Raw genomic sequence first — 17,355 nt, 5'->3', positions numbered from 1 at the left:
GCGACGGTCCGAGCGGCGTCTGCTTACAGGGTTGGCCAGAAGTACCCTGCCAGCAGGATTTTCCTTGCCAGCGATTGCCCGCCCGGATGTCCTCTGCACAATCCTTGGTGCACTTCCTGGAGAATGTACTCTGCGTCCTCCGAGCTCACACACTTCAAAAGTGGACGGGAGAAAGCCTTCTTGTAGAGTTGGTCTCCAACGAGCGTGAACCGACCGGCTCTCCTCCTCAATAGCTGTGCTTCCTCCCGATCGGACGGTGTCGCACCTGAGCGCAGAAACTCCATGATGGTTGTCCTCCAATCGCTCGGGAATGCGAGGCCCTCCCTTCGGTCAATGTGCGCCACCAAGGATACTCGCTCAATCGGCTGCTGGATGATGACTGGTGATATTGAACTTGCGAGCTTGGCTAACTCATCTGCCGCCTGGTTCTCTGCTCGGGGTATTTTCTGGATAATAACTTCTCTGAAGTGGGCCTTGAGCTTTTCGAAGGCCTCAGCGTAGAGCTTGAGCCGAGCATTGTTAATCTCAAATGTGCCCGAGAACTGCTGGGCGGCCACCTGGGAGTCTGAATGGAGTGTTACCCGACCGGCTCCTACATGCCGGGCGGCCTGCAAACCGGCTATGAGGGTCTCATACTCTGCTTCATTATTTGTGGCTTTGTAGTCCAGCCGGACGGATAGGTGCATCCGTTCTTCCTGGGGGGAGAGTAATAGCACATCAATCCCGCTCCCGAGCCGAGTGGACGATCCATCCACAAATATTTTCCACATAACTTCAGGCTCGGGCTTCTACACTTCGGTAATAAAATCTGCGAAGGACTACGCCTTTATCGCCGAACGGGGTTGATACTGAATGTCAAATTCACTCAACTCCGTTGTCCATTTGCTGAGTCGTCCGGACGCTTCTGGATTCAGCAGCACTCTTCCCAATGGGTTATTTGTCCGGACAATGATGGTATGTGCCAGGAAATAAGGACGAAGTCTCCGAGCGGCGAGGACCAAAGCAAAAGCCAACTTCTCGAGCCCAGTGTAGTGAGATTCAACATCTTTTAAAATATGACTCAATAAGTACATGAGTTGTTCTTCACCACTCGTCCTCACTAATGCCGAGCCGACTGCCCGCTCGGTTGAAGATAAATAAATACAGAGCGGCTCACCTACAGCTGGCTTGGCTAACACGGGCAAGGAGTTCAGGTATGTCTTTAGCTCCTCAAACGCCCGATCGCATTCTTCGTCCCAATGAAACTTAGTAGCTTTGCGTAGGATCTTGAAAAAAGGGAGACTCCGGTCGGCAGTCTTGGAGATGAATCTTGACAATGCCGTTATCCGCCCGGTCAGGCGCTGTACTTCCCTTAGATTTATTGGGGGCGACATATCTTGCAACGCTTTTACCTTGCTGGGATTTGCCTCTATGCCCCGCTCGGTCACTATATAGCCCAAGAAACGCCCGCCTTTTGCTCCGAACAGACATTTCTGAGGGTTGAGCTTGACTCCATACCTCCTCAGCGTTCGGAAGGTCTCCTCCATGTCCGTAAAAAGATCAGCCGCTCGGACAGACTTGATGAGAATATCAACCACGTACACTTCTAAATTGCGTCCGATCTGCTCCTTGAATACCTTGTTCATTAAGCGCTGGTAAGTTTCTCCCGCGTTCTTCAATCCGAACGGCATGACATTGTAACAGTAAGTGCCGTCGGCTGTGACGAAGCTGACCTTCTCTTGGTCTTCTCGGGCGAGCGGCACCTGATGGTAGTCCTGATAGGCGTCTAGCATGCATATCAGCTCGCATCCAGCTGTGGAGTCACCAGTTGATCAATCCGGGGCAGAGGGTAAAAATCCTTTGGGCAGGCTTTGTTGAGATCCCGAAAATCGATGCAAACCCTCCATTTGTTGCCCGGCTTGGAGACTAGCACTACATTTGCGAGCCAGCTCGGGAACTGAACCTCCCTTATATGGTCGGCCTCCAGGAGCTTTTCTACTTCCGCTCGGATGTGGCGTTTTGTTCGACGCTAAAGTCCCTCTTCCTTTGCTTCACCGGCCGAGCGTCCGGTCGGACGTGAAGCTCATGCTGTGCAATAATTGGCGAAATTCCCGGCAGCTCATGTGTCGACCAAACGAAGACATCGCAGTTTCTCTAGAGACATTTGATCACCTCCTTTTTCTGGCTTGCCTCCAGATCGGCCGCGATGAATGTGGTGGCCTCCGATCGGGTCAGGTGGATTTGCACTTCCTCTTTTTCTTCATAAACCAAAGAGGGTGGTTTTTCGGTTATGGCGTTTACCTCGATCCGTGGTGTCTTCCGCGCGGAATTAGCTTCGGTTCGGACCATTTCGACGTAGCATCGCCGAGCCGCCAGCTGGTCTCCTCGCACTTCTCCAACTTTATCTTCAACCGAGAACTTAATTTTTTGGTAGAAGGTGGAGACGGCCGCTCGGAACTCACTGAGCGCTGGTCTCCCCAGGATAACATTGTATGCTGAAGGAGAGTCGACGACGACGAAGTTGGCAGTCCGCGTCCTTCTGAGCGGCTCTTCTCCCAGCGAAATAGCCAGTCGGACCTGTCCAACCGGCAGAACTTCATTCCCCGTAAACCTGTAGAGTGGGGTTGTCATGGGTAGCAACTCAGCTCGATCAATTTGTTGTTGGTCGAAAGCCTTTTTAAATATGATGTTGACCGAGCTGCCTGTATCGATAAAAATACGGTGAATAGTATAGTTAGCTATTACCGCTTTGATGAGGAGGGCGTCGTCATGTGGCACTTCGACTCCCTCAAGGTCCCTGGGCCCGAAACTGATTTCGGGCCCGCTCACCCGTTCTTGACTGCAACCGACCGCATGGATCTCGAGCTGCCTGACACTCGCCTTCCTTGCTCTATTGGAGCCACCTCCGGTCGGTCCACCAGCGATGATGTTGATTTCACCCCGGGACGTGTTGCTTCTATTTTCTTCCTCCCGTGCGGACGGCCTAGGCCGCTCCTTGGATACCCTGGGATGGTCCTCGTGCCCCTGAGGATGATACCGCTCGGGAGACTTTCTGGATACCCGCCGATCGGCGTCATGGTGACGCTGTCGCCTGTCGGATGATGGAGATCGACGACGGCCACTCCGAGGAGCGGGGTGGGCGATCAGGGGAAGGCTTCGTCAATCTTGTGTGTTATGGGTGTCGGTCCGGTGGAACGAGCAGAACATGAGGGTTCATACCTTCTTTTTTGGTTTGGGCCGCTCGGCGGCTACTTCTTGAACGGCGAGGGACCTTGCGTGGTGAGGGCGGACTGCTTCGGCTCGGGGTCCTCTAGGCGGCTGGTGGCCAGTGAGCGGCTTCCGCTCGGCAGGGGCTAGCCGCTCAGCTGGAACTTCTTTTCTTCGGGCCGCCTGTGCTTCCTCCACATTAATGTATTCATTGGCCCGGTGTAACATATAATCATAGTCTCGGGGCGGCTTTCGAATAAGTGAACGGAAGAAGTCACCGTCCACAAGGCCTTGCGTGAACGCATTCATCATTGTTTCTGAGGTGGCTGTTGGAATATCCATGGCCACCCGGTTGAACCGCTGGATGTAAGCTCGGAGCGGCTCCCTGGGCTCTTGTTTGATGGCAAATAGACTGACACTGGTCTTCTGATAATGCCGACTGCTCGCAAAATGATGGAGAAAGGCGACGCATAACTCTTTAAAGCTGGTGATGGATCCGTCCGGCAGCCTCCGGAACCATCGTTGCACCGATCCCGAGAGGGTGGTAAGAAACACCCGGCATTTCACTCCATCTGTGTATTGATGTAGTGTAGCTGTGTTGTCGAACTTACCCAGATGGTCGTCCGGGTCGGTGGTTCCGTTGTATTCCCCGATCGCCGGGGGCACATAATGCTTGGGCAGAGGGTCCCGCAGGATGACCTCTGAAAACTGCCGGTTGATCTGCTCGGGGGAGGCGTCCGTTCGGGGAGCCTTGCCTTTTCTGTTGTCTCGCATGGGCGCCTCGTCGGATGAAGATCCTCGATCACGGTTAACTGTTGCGACTTCAGGAGGCGTACGGAATAGGGCCCGATGAAATGGAACCGTGGCAGGCGATGCTTCCGCTCGGTCTCCTGACGCTGACGTCGCTTGTTGCTCCATCCGCTCGGCTTGCGCCTTCTGTTTCTGTTGCTCCACGAACTTAGCTGCTCTTGCCTCGATTAGAGCGTCGAGCTCCTCCTGGGAGAGCATCACGGTGTGCTGTCATCCAGCTTCGTCCATCTCTTCCGCTCGGATGCAGGTGCGTTCCCACAGACGACGTCAATTTGATCATGTCCGAACGCTGAATCGATGGACGCTGGGCACGTGGCGCTCTTTCAACTGATGATGTGGATCTCTGACCGGCCGTATGGATCTTCGGCGAACCTGCAAGGAAGTCGGGCCGGGAAGGGGCTCCCGGCGACGACCCTCCGATGCTCAAGTCAGGCAAGAGGAAAACTATGAAGTGGCTTCGAGGATGCGAGATTGCGTACCTCCGGCGAAGTTTGAGAGCTCTTATATAGAGCTGTGAGGAGGCTTGTGCACACCTACCGAGACGTACACGTGTCCTGTACCATTCCTTAGTATGAGCTTGCCAGAGGAGCATGCCTGACACCATACTGCTACAGTCTGAGCATCTCGCTGATGGGACAGCAGAACCTTCCGTCGTACGATTCTGCGTATGGCTTGGTCGTCGAATATGCATGCTGTTAGAAGATGTTCCCCAATGTCCCCTTGTCTCCTTTTTCCTCGAACTGAGCGCCCATCCGCTCGGCAGGCATCGGTCCGACCGGGCGTAGATGTCGGTCCGACCGGAAAGACTTCATCCCATCGCGTGCTCGACTAAGATCATCCCTTTACAGTATTACCAATTTATGCCTCGGCCAAGTGGGTTGCCTGCTCGGCCCGGCGACCTTGTTCACCATGAGCGTCGGAAACTCGACTCCCTGTCGAGTTGTCTTTGATTCTGCCAGGACCCGTTCGGTCGGTCGACCTAACCCTTCTCTGGTCGGCCGGACCTCATGCTGACCCTTTTAACTTTTGACCACCATGTGGCGTTGACTTCCCTCCAGAGGGTCCCCGTCCGAACGGTCGGATCAGTTGACATTGCTAATGAACATTATGTTTGATCTATGTGGATGTTAATGCAGACTGTCTGCCTCCTGCTTGCAGTTGGTTTGGTAGATCTTCATTAAGAATCTTTCCGAGGCGATCGATGAACGGCATGCCTACTTCATATTTTTTTTTTCCTACTAAATAAATTTACTAGTTATAAATATCTGACATATGAAGCCATCAATACAATATTTTTTATTTAATTAGAGTTATCCTCTTTTTTTGTTAATATAATTTTGAAATTTTTTACACGGTAATCTTATTATTTTGAGATTAGAAGCCTAGTAAGCATTTTGTCATTGAAATTATTAAAGTTTAGGAAGTCCTATATATATATTTATGATCTTCTTTGGTGACTAAAAAAACAAATAAAAATCCAAAGCAGATTTTCATCCGATGAAAGCATCTTTATCCCCGCACAGCTACATTCATCACAACCAAAACCAAACACCGGCCAACCCTAAATCCTGGAGACGATGTCTGGCCTTCAGTTTTTGATTGCTTACGAGGTCAGCGGTTTCCTTATCTTTATTAAGAAACCTTGCAGATATCTACAAAATTTTTGGGAATAAGACATTACATGTGGAAAAGAAATTAAGCGTAAAATTGAACTCATACTCGAATATTAACATCTAATGTTTCTTTGAACTTGAAACTTAGGGCCTAAAATCTTAAAAGGTGATAGTGCGCCAATCAGATGCTATGCCAACAGGGAAACAGAATCAAGCAGCGAAGTACACCAGTCACGGTATTTACAAACTGGCTTGCACAAAATTTACCTGCCAAAATAGACGGATTTTTTTTTTAATATTGGCCCTAAAACAAGTAAAAGAATACCACATGGATATGTGCTAGCAAGCATGCAATGAAGAATTGAAGACTTAACACAAAACTTCAACTAAATAAGTGGATCATATAGATCCTTTTGAAAACATGCAAGTGGGTATAAACTAGTGAAAAACAGTGAAGAAAACCCATACGGAGAATCAGTTCCATATCATCTATGAAACTCATTTTCAACATTTCATCTACTTTGTCAAGCATGCGAAAATTTGAAGTTTTCAGGTCAAGAGAATTTCTCTGTATGTGATCCTGTAAAAAAAAGACAGATTATTTTTTTTTAGGAAAAGCAGCCCTGAGACAAAAAAAAGGGGGTTATTAAACTATAGAAAAAGAAAATACCTTTACACGTCCCAGAGTTCCAACAACGATATCAACCCTTGCTCTTATTGACATTACTTGAGCATGGAAAGGAGATCCACCATACAAGCTGCATGGAGATAACCCCACTGCTCGATCATAGATCTATCAAAGTGTGAGTGCACTTGAGTTTCATTGTCATAAGCATCAAGTTCAGCAATGAAAAATCATGGTATAGTAGGGCACACATACAAAAATAATCTATAATTTGGAGCTCGGGGGGTTAGAAAAAGTACCAAAACACTAGGAGACCTTCCATAACCAGTCTTCCTTGATTTCTTGAGCATTCCATTTGTCAAAGACTACAACATTGGCAGCACAAAAGCCAAGGTCTTACCCTATGAATATGTCCATACAAATATCGAAATAGTCAGTTAGTACATTGCATACATTTAAGAAAAAACAGCGCCCAAAAGTGAAATCCATTAGTGAAAAATACGATTTACAAACTTAAATACAGGACAGCTATGCTAGATGAGTACTAAGCCTGGACAACATCAATCAAGATCAAGTGGAAGTTATAAAGCTCAAATAAAATGACCTATGTATCTGTATTTATCTCTCTCCATATCCGTGAGACCGACACTAGGAGGACCGCTAAGGTAGCGGATCTACCTTTTTATAAAGCTCAAATAAAAACAAATCAAAGTCAAAATATAAAAGAAAAATCCCAAATTATGGTCCTAAGTTTTGTATTTTCCACTGGGAATCACATATTTTTATTTTTGTTCAATCCACCCAAACTCCACATACATTTGCTCCACCCTTGCCACACTTGCCGACTTCCCCTCTCAAGTTTTTTGGTCAAAAATATTAGATGTCTCCATTCTTGATAGAACAACGGAAGAAGTGAAGGAGAAATAGAGAAGGAAGAAAAACTTACTATTGATGGTGGAGCAAAGGAAAAGGTGGAGGAAGAAGAGAAAAAAAAGGCTTGAGAAAAGAGGAAGCCAACAATGTTGTAAGTGCAGAAAAGATGCATACAGGGTCTGAGCGGATAGGTTCCACAAGTTCAATGGTCGACTGTTTTTTTTGGGCGGGCAAGCGAGACAATTTTGTTGGTTTAGAGGGTGTTTAGGATTTTTCACAAACAACCAGAGCACCCTTTGGGAAAAAACCATTGCAGTGCACCCAATGAGAAAACAAAAATTGAGGGCAAGATTTGAGAACTTTGCCAATATTAGTCTAATTAGTTTAGTTATATAGAGCTTCTCGGATTTGCACACAAATCCCTAATCATGTTCTCCATCAAAGACTGATACTAAATGCTCCTTCATTACAAATTGTGAAAAATCCATGCACCTATCAATGACCTTAAGAAACTTAAACCAAAATAATACACAATTAAAGAATAATAAGTAACTTCTGTCTCATCTTAGCCCCTCCACCTCTATAAGAGGCAGTGCATTATTTCAGCTTACTAAACGTATTTATTTAGATATAGGAGATTTAGATATCCCTTTCGGCTTGATATTTTCTCAAATATATAGCAAACATATCAGTTTTTTCAGGATAAAAAAATGACAATTGAATGTAAACATTCATTTTCTACATCAATTAATTTTGAGGATTATACAATTTTTACAAAATATTCTCAAATTTTAAACAGAGCATAATCTGTAGTGATGGCAAGTGAAGCAATTTACAATAGTAGAGCAAAAAAAAGAAACAGAAAAAGAAAATGAAGCAGCACATAATCACACACCTGACCAGTCCGTTCTCGGCCGACCAAATTAAACCCATCGAGTATGAGATCAAAACTCGTGGTTTGGATGGGAAACAGAGGCTTTGAGTTCAAGGTCTGTCTTATAAACATATCCGCTTCCTCGCTCTACGCCATAATTTTCAGCCTCTTCGCACGTGTATAAACTGTGCCACTAAGAGCTGCAATTCTTAAAACTATAAATTGTTTATTGCCACGTGTAAGCTGAAGAAAAGTGACTAGGTTTTGCCACTAGATTTTGAAAGATTCAGAGGCAAAGAGCGCAAGTATATATAACTCGTTAATGAGAAAACAATATGAACTGAAGTAGCATTTTTGGCTCTTCCTCTATAATAAGCAACACAATATGGTGAATTCTTTAGGATTGTAATGAAAAGATGAAACATATTAGAATTGTTACAATCAATTCTACAATGCAGTCATAGAGCTTGCTTAACTATAGGTTGCTTGTAACATTTTCTTATAGTTTGATTAATGATTAAAATTATTTGGATGATGTAAATATTTATTTATGTTCATGTTAATTGTATAATACTTTTGAAGTCACAACCTAGTTCGTCTCAAAATTAGTAATAGAGTTTTAATTAATGGATTTTTGATACAGAATATTTTGTCTCTAGCTCTATTTAGAGATGGAAAAAATGACTTTACAAAGACTGATTTTTCATTTTGAAGTCCTATTTTCTTTAGGTATACCCCCTAATGTCAAATACCTATTTTGTCAAAATGGTCCGACAATTATTTGATATTACCTAATGTAGTGTTTATTCCTAAAGATGAGATAAACCTAGTAATCATGTGGTAGAAGGTCAAATGAACCTTCTGAAAATATTAAGAATAGTGAATGATATATCTTAGGGGTGACAATTTAGGTCATATTCGGATTGGTGGGTTCAGGTTGGCAAGTTGACGGGTTGGAATATCAAAATCGGAACCTGATCCGATTAATATTTCTGGTCAAATTGTTTGACCCGAACCCGACCCATTTATTTGTGTTTGACCCGAACCCGACCTGAAATGACCCACAACTCGAATTCGACCCGAAACCAACCCAACCTGATCCGAAATTATCCATTTGTAAAAACATGTTCATTTAAACCCGAACCCAACCTAAAAAGACCCATTTTTATTAAAATATACTTATTTTAATCCGAACTCAACTATAATTCGATCCGAACCCGACTTGAAAATATTTATAAATGGATTCGCGAGTTGTAATCAGGTCATTTCAGATTGATCGGAACTTGACCTGTTTATTAATTGTGTCAATTAGGTTGACCCGAACCCAACCCAAACCCAATAAGATTTGATCCTAACCTGATTTTTTCGTGTTCAATTTGGATTGTGTTTTCATGTCGGGTAAAAAATTGCCACCTCTAATATATCTATATAGTCCTAAACACTAGCATCCATATATCTACATCTAACCTATGCCTAAATGCATACGTACGGAAAAAAAAAGTGTGTGTTTATCTAACTCTCCCAGCCTCCTTATTTTTATGTTTGTTTATTTTCATTATTTAATGTGTGTATCGTAGTAAAGAAAACTAATTTTATTTGTAGGGTTATTCATCCTCCACTAACTGATCCATCTGATCCAAATAAGCGGTATCAGAGCATGACCATCTTAGAAGGACTAACCGTCATCTAAAGCAACAATGATATGGTTGAATAAAGCATTCATCGATCAAAATTTGAAGAGGAGTTCACGACATCCTTGACAAGTTTAGTCAAAGGAGGCAAAGCCCGACTACTAAACTATGTTGAGTTGTCACTTGCTGACTAAGCTTGTTGATCGAGATCCGTGCTAAGGTATCGGAGTTCCGTTAGGGACAGCGGTATCTGTGGGGTCGGCACTAGGGGGGCGCTAAGGTAGCGGATCTACCTTTGAAAGAAGAATGAAGGTTTTCTTCAAAACAGATTTTCACATCATGTTGTGCATCAAACACAATTTTGAAGTACCCAAGAACGAGGATGGAGAAGAATTGGAAGAGCACTAATGGATAAAAAGGCAGAGAGATGGTTCATTCCCAACGGTAAGGCTAAATTCCATTTATTAAGTACCAGTAAAGGAACTTAATCATACTCGACCAGCTGTCCCAACGGAACTTCGACACCTTAGCACATATCTTGATCAGCAAGCTTAGTCAGCATGTGACAACTCAACATAGTTTAGTAGTCAGACTTTGTCTCCTTCGACTAAACTTATCAAGGATATAGTCAACAGGCTGGGTCCGAGTCCTGTCGTATGAACAGGCAACAGGACTCCCGCTCGGCCGATCAGCCTGTGCCGAGTCCTGTTGCCTGGCCGAGCGGGGTAGCTGATCGGCCAAGATTCTGCATATCGTCTCCTCCTCCTGGCGTCCAACAACACTCCATTGAGCGTCAATCATTTGACACCTCCTCGAGTCAAAGGTGGGGTCGGACCAGAATCTTTGCCTCCCGGTGGGGGGCTCGATCACCCGACTGACCAATGCGATTATCCTCCGTTTGGCCATATGATACCTAAACATTGACCACCTCGACTCTGACCTCCATTGTGGCAACCGACCCCTGCTGGGTGGGCCCCTCCTTATCGCCGCATCACATGCCTCCACCTCATGTCTAGTCGAAGAAGGCTGTAAGTACGACTGACTAGACAATTGTTAAAGACGCTTTTCACCCGATCGGCTTATGACACTCCTTAGCTTCTGATCAGACTGACATAACCCAATGGTCGGCTATGTGATCACTCCCTCATAACTGAGTTAATGTGTTAGCAGCTTTCCCTGCCGATCGACCTGTTGAAGATTATCGTTCGGCGATACGCCTACTAACTTATGCCAATCAGCATGAGTAAGATCCATCCTTGTCTCTTCTCTTGCGCTTCCTTGGGTGGGCGCAATATGGGTTTACGTCACCCATATTTCTGGGAGATCGTGCAAATCTCTGCTCATCATGGCTGAATGTGCCTCTATGACTCTTAATTACCTTCATTAAATGTCATCTCGTGGCCAAGCGCCATGTGTCCCTCCTGCTGTCGCCGCATGCTTGACGTGACAGGCGGATATCCGCTGGTGATGTGACTTTTGGCGCTTTTGAATTCAACGACCAGATTTCTGCTTAGGTTTTCGTGACCCTAGATTGGACGACCCCGATCGACCGCCCTTGGGGTTTATAAACCCATGTGTGTCACCTTCTCCTTTTACGCATCATTGTCGCCTCCCCTGGGCCTTGATACACCTTTACTGAGTCCAGGTTTAACGCTGGCGATGCTGAGAGCCTGACAACTGCCTTTGAGTTTCCTTCTGATTACCAAGTTCTTCTTCCCTCTCCCTCCGATCGACCAAATACTCCGCCGCCCGGCTGTATTTGTTTCTTTAGGGATCAGTTTACTGTCGATTTGCGATTTCCCATCCACCTCTTCTTTCTTGTCGTATGTAAATATTTTCACATCTCTTTTCATCAACTAGTGTCGAACTCCTTTCGGCTGCTGTGCGGGGTGATGATTCTGTTCCGTTGGCATTGCATTCCTCTCACTGCTTGACTTTTTCATTATTTTTATTATCCCAAATTATCCGAACCGGGGACTTTTCTTTTTCAAGTCTGAGTGGGCTTAGTTTTTTTTTATAAAATGTCGACCTCCAACAAGCATTAGAGGGAATATTTTTTTTTTGTGCCTCCCCTAACGGCCAGACTTCTCGACCGACTAGCAGCTCGAAGTGGTGAGTCAGCCTCCACTAAAAAAGTACAAGAGCCGATCAGACTAACTCAATGTAGCCTCAATGCTGGTCAGTCAGAAATATGACATCCACAAGTTGCTGCTGGAGGGTGCCCTCTACGTTTTCGACTTGGGTCTGATTCGCACAAGGCTTCTGTCTAGCTTAGGTATGCAGCTTCTTCATTTCTTCCTTTGATTTTAACTGATTTTTCTTCTTCTTTTGCAGCTAACATCATGCTATGTGCACGTCTGACCGGAAAGGCCAAGCTTGCGGATGTCGAGATCAATGTGGCAACCATAGTCGAGTTGGAGAGCCGCGGTCTGCAGCCGATCGGCTCACGAGAAGACCCGTATGGCGAGAACAATAATTTCTAGATTTACATAATTTCTTAAAGCGCCTTACCATCATTACCATTTCCTCATCGTCGAGAGAAGATTCTGATTCTTGTTCGTCTCTCGATGCCTTGAGGGCGATATTGTGCTTTAGCTCCTTCGTACCTGCACATCTCGATTCATGCACTTCAAACGTTGAAAATAATTCTTCTAATGAAATTGATTCGAAGTCCTTAGAGATATAAAAAGCATCTACTAGTGATGCCCATTTCGTATTCCTAGGGAAAGCATTAAGCGCGTACCTCAACGAATCTCGGTTACTTACCTTTTTTCAGAGATTCGAAAGTCCGGTGATGAGCTCCTTGATTCTCGAATGAAGGCATGCAATCGTTTCATCTTCTTCCAATCGCAGGTTGGTGAGCTGGTTGTGAAGTAAGTCCCGTCTAGCGAGCTTGACTTTGGACGTCCCTTCGTGCAGCTCAAGGAACTTCTCCCAAAGCTCCTTTGATGAGTCATAGTTGCCAATCTGGTTGACTTCTTGTGGCAGAAGGACGATCAATAGATGGAACTCTGCCTTGTCGTTTGCCACGTAGTCGGCCTGCTCCTTTTTCATCCACTGGTATTTTTCTTTGCCCTCCGATGCTATAAAACCAAACTCCATTATTAAAAGTAAATCAAAGTCAGTTTTGAAAAATACCTGCATTCTCTTTTTTCAACTAGCGAATTCCCCCTCAAATTTCGGTGGGTATATGCTCAGTCCGGCCATTGATTCGGCGCTTCGATCAACAGTTAGTTCTCCTGAAGCGTCCTGGCTCTGATACCATTTGTTGGAACCGGTTAGACGGCTAGAAGGAGGGTTGAATAGCCCTGCACAAATAAAAGTAAAACCCTTCTGGGACTTTTAAAATAACACTTGCATAAATTAAATAAAGAAAGAAAGTAAAAGAGACGAGGCTCACGGATTTGACTTGGTTATAACTGGGGAGGTTGTTAATCCAAGGAATAGATCGTACTAAATATCTTCTTCAGGCGGAGAAGCCTCTTTACACTAATGAAGCGCAGAAAATGAAGAAGCTAAACTAAAAGAGAAGCTCACAAGTGTTGTGTACGGAAATGCTTATTGATTATTTAGTTTCTAGACCAAGGCTGTATTTATAGCCTTAGTTGGGGCGCCTGTTACGTATCCTCAAGTGCACGGATTCGTCGTCAGTAATAAAAATATCGATCCTACAGGGACTGGTTATAAGCACTAGCAATTGTTCACTTAGGGTTAGCTAGACTACCAATGGTTTCGAATAATCTAAGGAAGAAAGGTTCGGAAGAGAGAATCGAGAGTCACAGGGTCAAAGTGTTCACTTGATGGTGAGGAGTTCTAGGAGGTCGGTTTCGTCGTGGTAGTATTGATGTGTCTCATTTTATTCTACTCTCGTTGTCCTTTATCATGTGATTGCCGGAAGCTAAAGCGGCTATTCTTAAGCGCCAGAATAAAGAAGGACCCTAAGAAGTCCTGTTACGATTTACCCCTGTCACTAGGGCACATCGGCAAATCTTGAGGACACAACTCTAATTGGTAAGTTAAGAATAGTGGGTAAAAGATAAGTTTGGTCTCTCGCTTCCTTGGGGAGAATTTGCCTCTCCTCTCAAGGAAGTATCCTGCATGTCCGTGAACGGGTTACCCTTATTACTAAGGCCCCTTTGGTGTATGATCTAGGGATAATCCTCTACGAGGTTAACAAGTTCTTCACAATCAAGCAATAAGCAATTGAAACAAAGCATGAAATATCATCCAATGAGTATAAGCATAAGACGAGTTTTACATCAATCCGTACCACGACGACTCCCTAATCCCAGAACAAGGGATCTACTCCATGAGTGCTAGAGATATATCCGAAAACATAGTGTAGACAAACATACAATCTTCAGATACGAGGAGAGAAAGAAGGAATATGCTTATCAGATGTCGAAGAGTGCCCTTCGGATCCAATTCTCTGCCTCTGGAGTCGATGTGGTGGTGGAAGATCGCTGGACGGAGGTCCAAGGCGGCGTAGAATGGTTCAAAGATCTTTTCCTCAATGACAGCTCGCCTCCTCCTGGCAAAAAGGGTTAAAAGCCCTTATATAGCCTAGGGTTTGGCTGCGGCAGCATGGCCGTGTAAGGGTGGCACGGTCGTGCCCTTCTCTGACTCTAGGGTGGCTGCAGGGCCGTGCAGGGTCGCACGGCCATGTGGTCTCTGGGCTCTATCTCCTGGGGCACGACCGTGTAGGGTTGCATAGCCGTGCAAATCTTCTTCTCTGTCTGGGGTGGCACGACCATGCAGGGTTGCACGACCGTGTGCTGACTTGCTTCTGTCTTGGCCGCATGGCCATGCAGGGTTGCACGACCATGCACCCTTCCTCTCCTGTTTGGCCACATGACTGTGCAGGGTTGCATGGCCGTGTTGTCTGGCTGGTTTTGGTGCATCAATAATCTCTGTTCAAGATCCGAAAATCTTCCATGTCAATACAAAACCAAACAAAGAGCAGATATCTGAACAAAATAATATATATGATGAATACAAGATAAAAGAGGCGATTATGTGAAGAATATATGTACATAAGTCAAGTGAATGTGCACTAAAACATGCGTAAAAGATCATAATATTTGCGCACATCAGTGCCTGGAAGGGTTTCAGGCACCTGGAGTGGGATAAAAAGTTATCCCTGACGCAACGGTCAAACGCCAAGTCACTATGGATGAACTCTGGGTTCCGAGTAGGGATGGCAACGGGGCGGGGCGGGGCCGGGTTTGCCATTCCCATCCCCGCCCCGTTTCCATTTTTTCGGGTTCGGGGATTCCCCGAACCCAAACCCACGGGTTCGGGGATTCCCCATCCCCGCCCCATTTCTAAATTAATTTATATTATTATTATTATTTAATAATAATTATTAATGATAATATTAATATTAATATTAATATCAATATCAATAATATTATTATTAATAATATTTTCAAAAAATTTAATATTAATATTAACACTATTATTAATATTTTTTAAAAAAATCATATTATTATTTATTAATATTAATAATAATAATATTCGGGGCGGGTTCGGGGATGGGGATAGTATTCCCATACCCGCCCTAAACCCGCCCCATCCCCGAAAAATCGGGGATCCCCATCCCCATTTCGGGTTTTCCCCGCGGGGCCCCAAACCCGCGGGGAAAATTGCCATCCCTAGTTCCGAGCGCCCGGAAGGATTCCGGGCTGTCACTTGTACAGGGGAGATGCTGCTGGATTTTTCTATGGCAGGGACTCCTGACAACAGTAATTCTCAGCTCTCAAACGTTCTAGTGGTCCGAGAGTATCCGGATGTATTTCTAGACGAGCTACCAGGTTTGTCTCCCAGAAGGCAAGTGGAGTTTGTTATTTAGCTAATTCCGGGGACCGCGCCAGCATCGAAAGCTCTTTATCGTATGACACCGAAAGAGTTGGATGAGCTAAAGATCCAACTCCAGGAGTTATTGGACAGGGGATTTATTCACCCTAGTGTATCTCCGTGGGGTTCTCCAATACTGTTTGTCAAGAAAAAGGATGGTACTATGAGATTGTGCATCGATTACAGACAGCTGAATTTAGTGACCGTCAGAAATAAGTACCTTACCATGGATTGAGCATTTGTTTGATCAGCTCAAAGGTACATCAATATATTCTAAGATTGATCTACAGTTTGGATATCATCAGCTGAGAGTCAAATATTCTGATATTCAGAAGACAACATTCTGCACTAGATATCGACATTATGAGTTTTTGGTAATGTCATTTGAGCTTATCAATGCTCCAGTGGTATTTATGGATTTGATGAACCACGTCTTTCTGGAGTATCTTGATTAGTTTGTTATCGTTTTCATCGATGACATATTGGTCTACTCACGTTTCGAGGAGGAACATGCACAACATCTTTGCATAGTCTTGGAGACTCTTCGACGACATCGTCTATATGTGAAGTTCAGCAAGTGTGCTTTTTGGCTACCCTCAGTTGATTTTCTGGGACAAATGGTTTCCAGCCAAGGTATTTCTGTAGACCCTCAGAAGATCAAGGCTGTCACCAGCTGGGAGCAGCCCAAATCAGTTCAGGAGATCCGTAGTTTTTTGGGGCTAGTTGGCTATTACAGACGATTTGTCGAGGGTTTCTCTAACATTGTCATGCCGCTGACACGCCTGACCAGGAAAGGCGTGAAGTTCACTTGGTCAGAAGCCTGCAAGACCAGCTTTCAGGAGCTAAAGCAGAGATTAGTGTCGGCCCCAGTTTTGATTTTGCCTTCTGAAGAGGACGGATTTGTACTCTACACCGACACTTCTTTACAAGGTTTGGGCGTTGTTTTGATGTAGCACGACAGGGTAGTCTCTTATGCTTCTCGTCAGTTGAAGGAGCATGAGAAGAATTACCCAGTACATGATCTAGAACTGGCCGCTATTATCTTTGCTTTGAAGATTTGGTGACATCATTTGTATGGTCTTAAGTTTGAGATTCTTACTGATCATAAGAGTCTCAAATATCTTTTCATCCAAAAGGAGCTCAATCTCTGACAGAGGAGATAGATGAAGTTCCTGAAGGATTATGATTGTACTATTAGCTACCACCCGGGGAAAGCTATTATGGTTGCCGATGCACTTAGCCGAAAGTCCAGAGGGACTTTAACGTGCCACCGAGTTTGGTCATAGACTTGATTCAAGGTTTCTCCATGTTAGGCCTTAAGGAGCAGGGACAGATAGAGTAGGGTATTCTGGTTACCATGGTTGCTCAGTCGTCGATCAGGACAAGGATCCGAGAGGCCCAAGCCGGTGATCAACGCTTACAGTCTATTGACAGCCAGATAGCTTCCGGGCAGCAGACCGAGTTCACCCGAGATGACGAGGGCATTATTTATTTCCAAGGCAGATTATGCGTATCTCAATCTCACCCAGTCTTACAGGAGCTACTTCAGGAGGCTCACCGCTCTCGATTTGCGATCCACCTAGGCGGAACACACATGTATCGATATTTGAGGCGTTCGTATTGGTGGAAAGCATAAAGAAAGACATGGTGGAGTTTGTAGCTAGATGTCTAGTCTGTCAGCAGGTGAAGGCTGAGCACCAGAGACCTGTCGGATTACTACAGAGAATTCTGATTCCAGAGTGGAAATTGAAACATCCCGTAACCAACCCTCAAAAAAATTTTTTTTTAGTGCATCACCCACCAAACACAAACCAAGCGTATACTTATGACACAATATCAAATCAACATTTTATTTTATTGGAAATAAAACCCAACATTTCTCACAAA

General features: G+C 44.9%; 1 long non-coding RNA gene across 1 annotated transcript; it reads right to left on the bottom strand.

Moving 5' to 3' along the window:
* Positions 1 to 6,278: 6,278 nt before the first annotated feature.
* Positions 6,279 to 8,118, bottom strand: LOC122015061. The gene is made up of 3 exons (XR_006120817.1): positions 8,003 to 8,118; positions 6,534 to 6,635; positions 6,279 to 6,402 (listed from the first exon to the last, which is right to left on the bottom strand). It is a non-coding gene; the product is annotated as an uncharacterized LOC122015061 (long non-coding RNA).
* Positions 8,119 to 17,355: the final 9,237 nt, after the last annotated feature.

This window comes from Zingiber officinale, chromosome 8B, assembly GCF_018446385.1.
Source record: "Zingiber officinale cultivar Zhangliang chromosome 8B, Zo_v1.1, whole genome shotgun sequence".
In the NCBI taxonomy this organism is placed as follows: Eukaryota; Viridiplantae; Streptophyta; class Magnoliopsida; order Zingiberales; family Zingiberaceae; genus Zingiber; species Zingiber officinale.
This window is presented reverse-complemented; position numbering and strand designations above follow the sequence as displayed.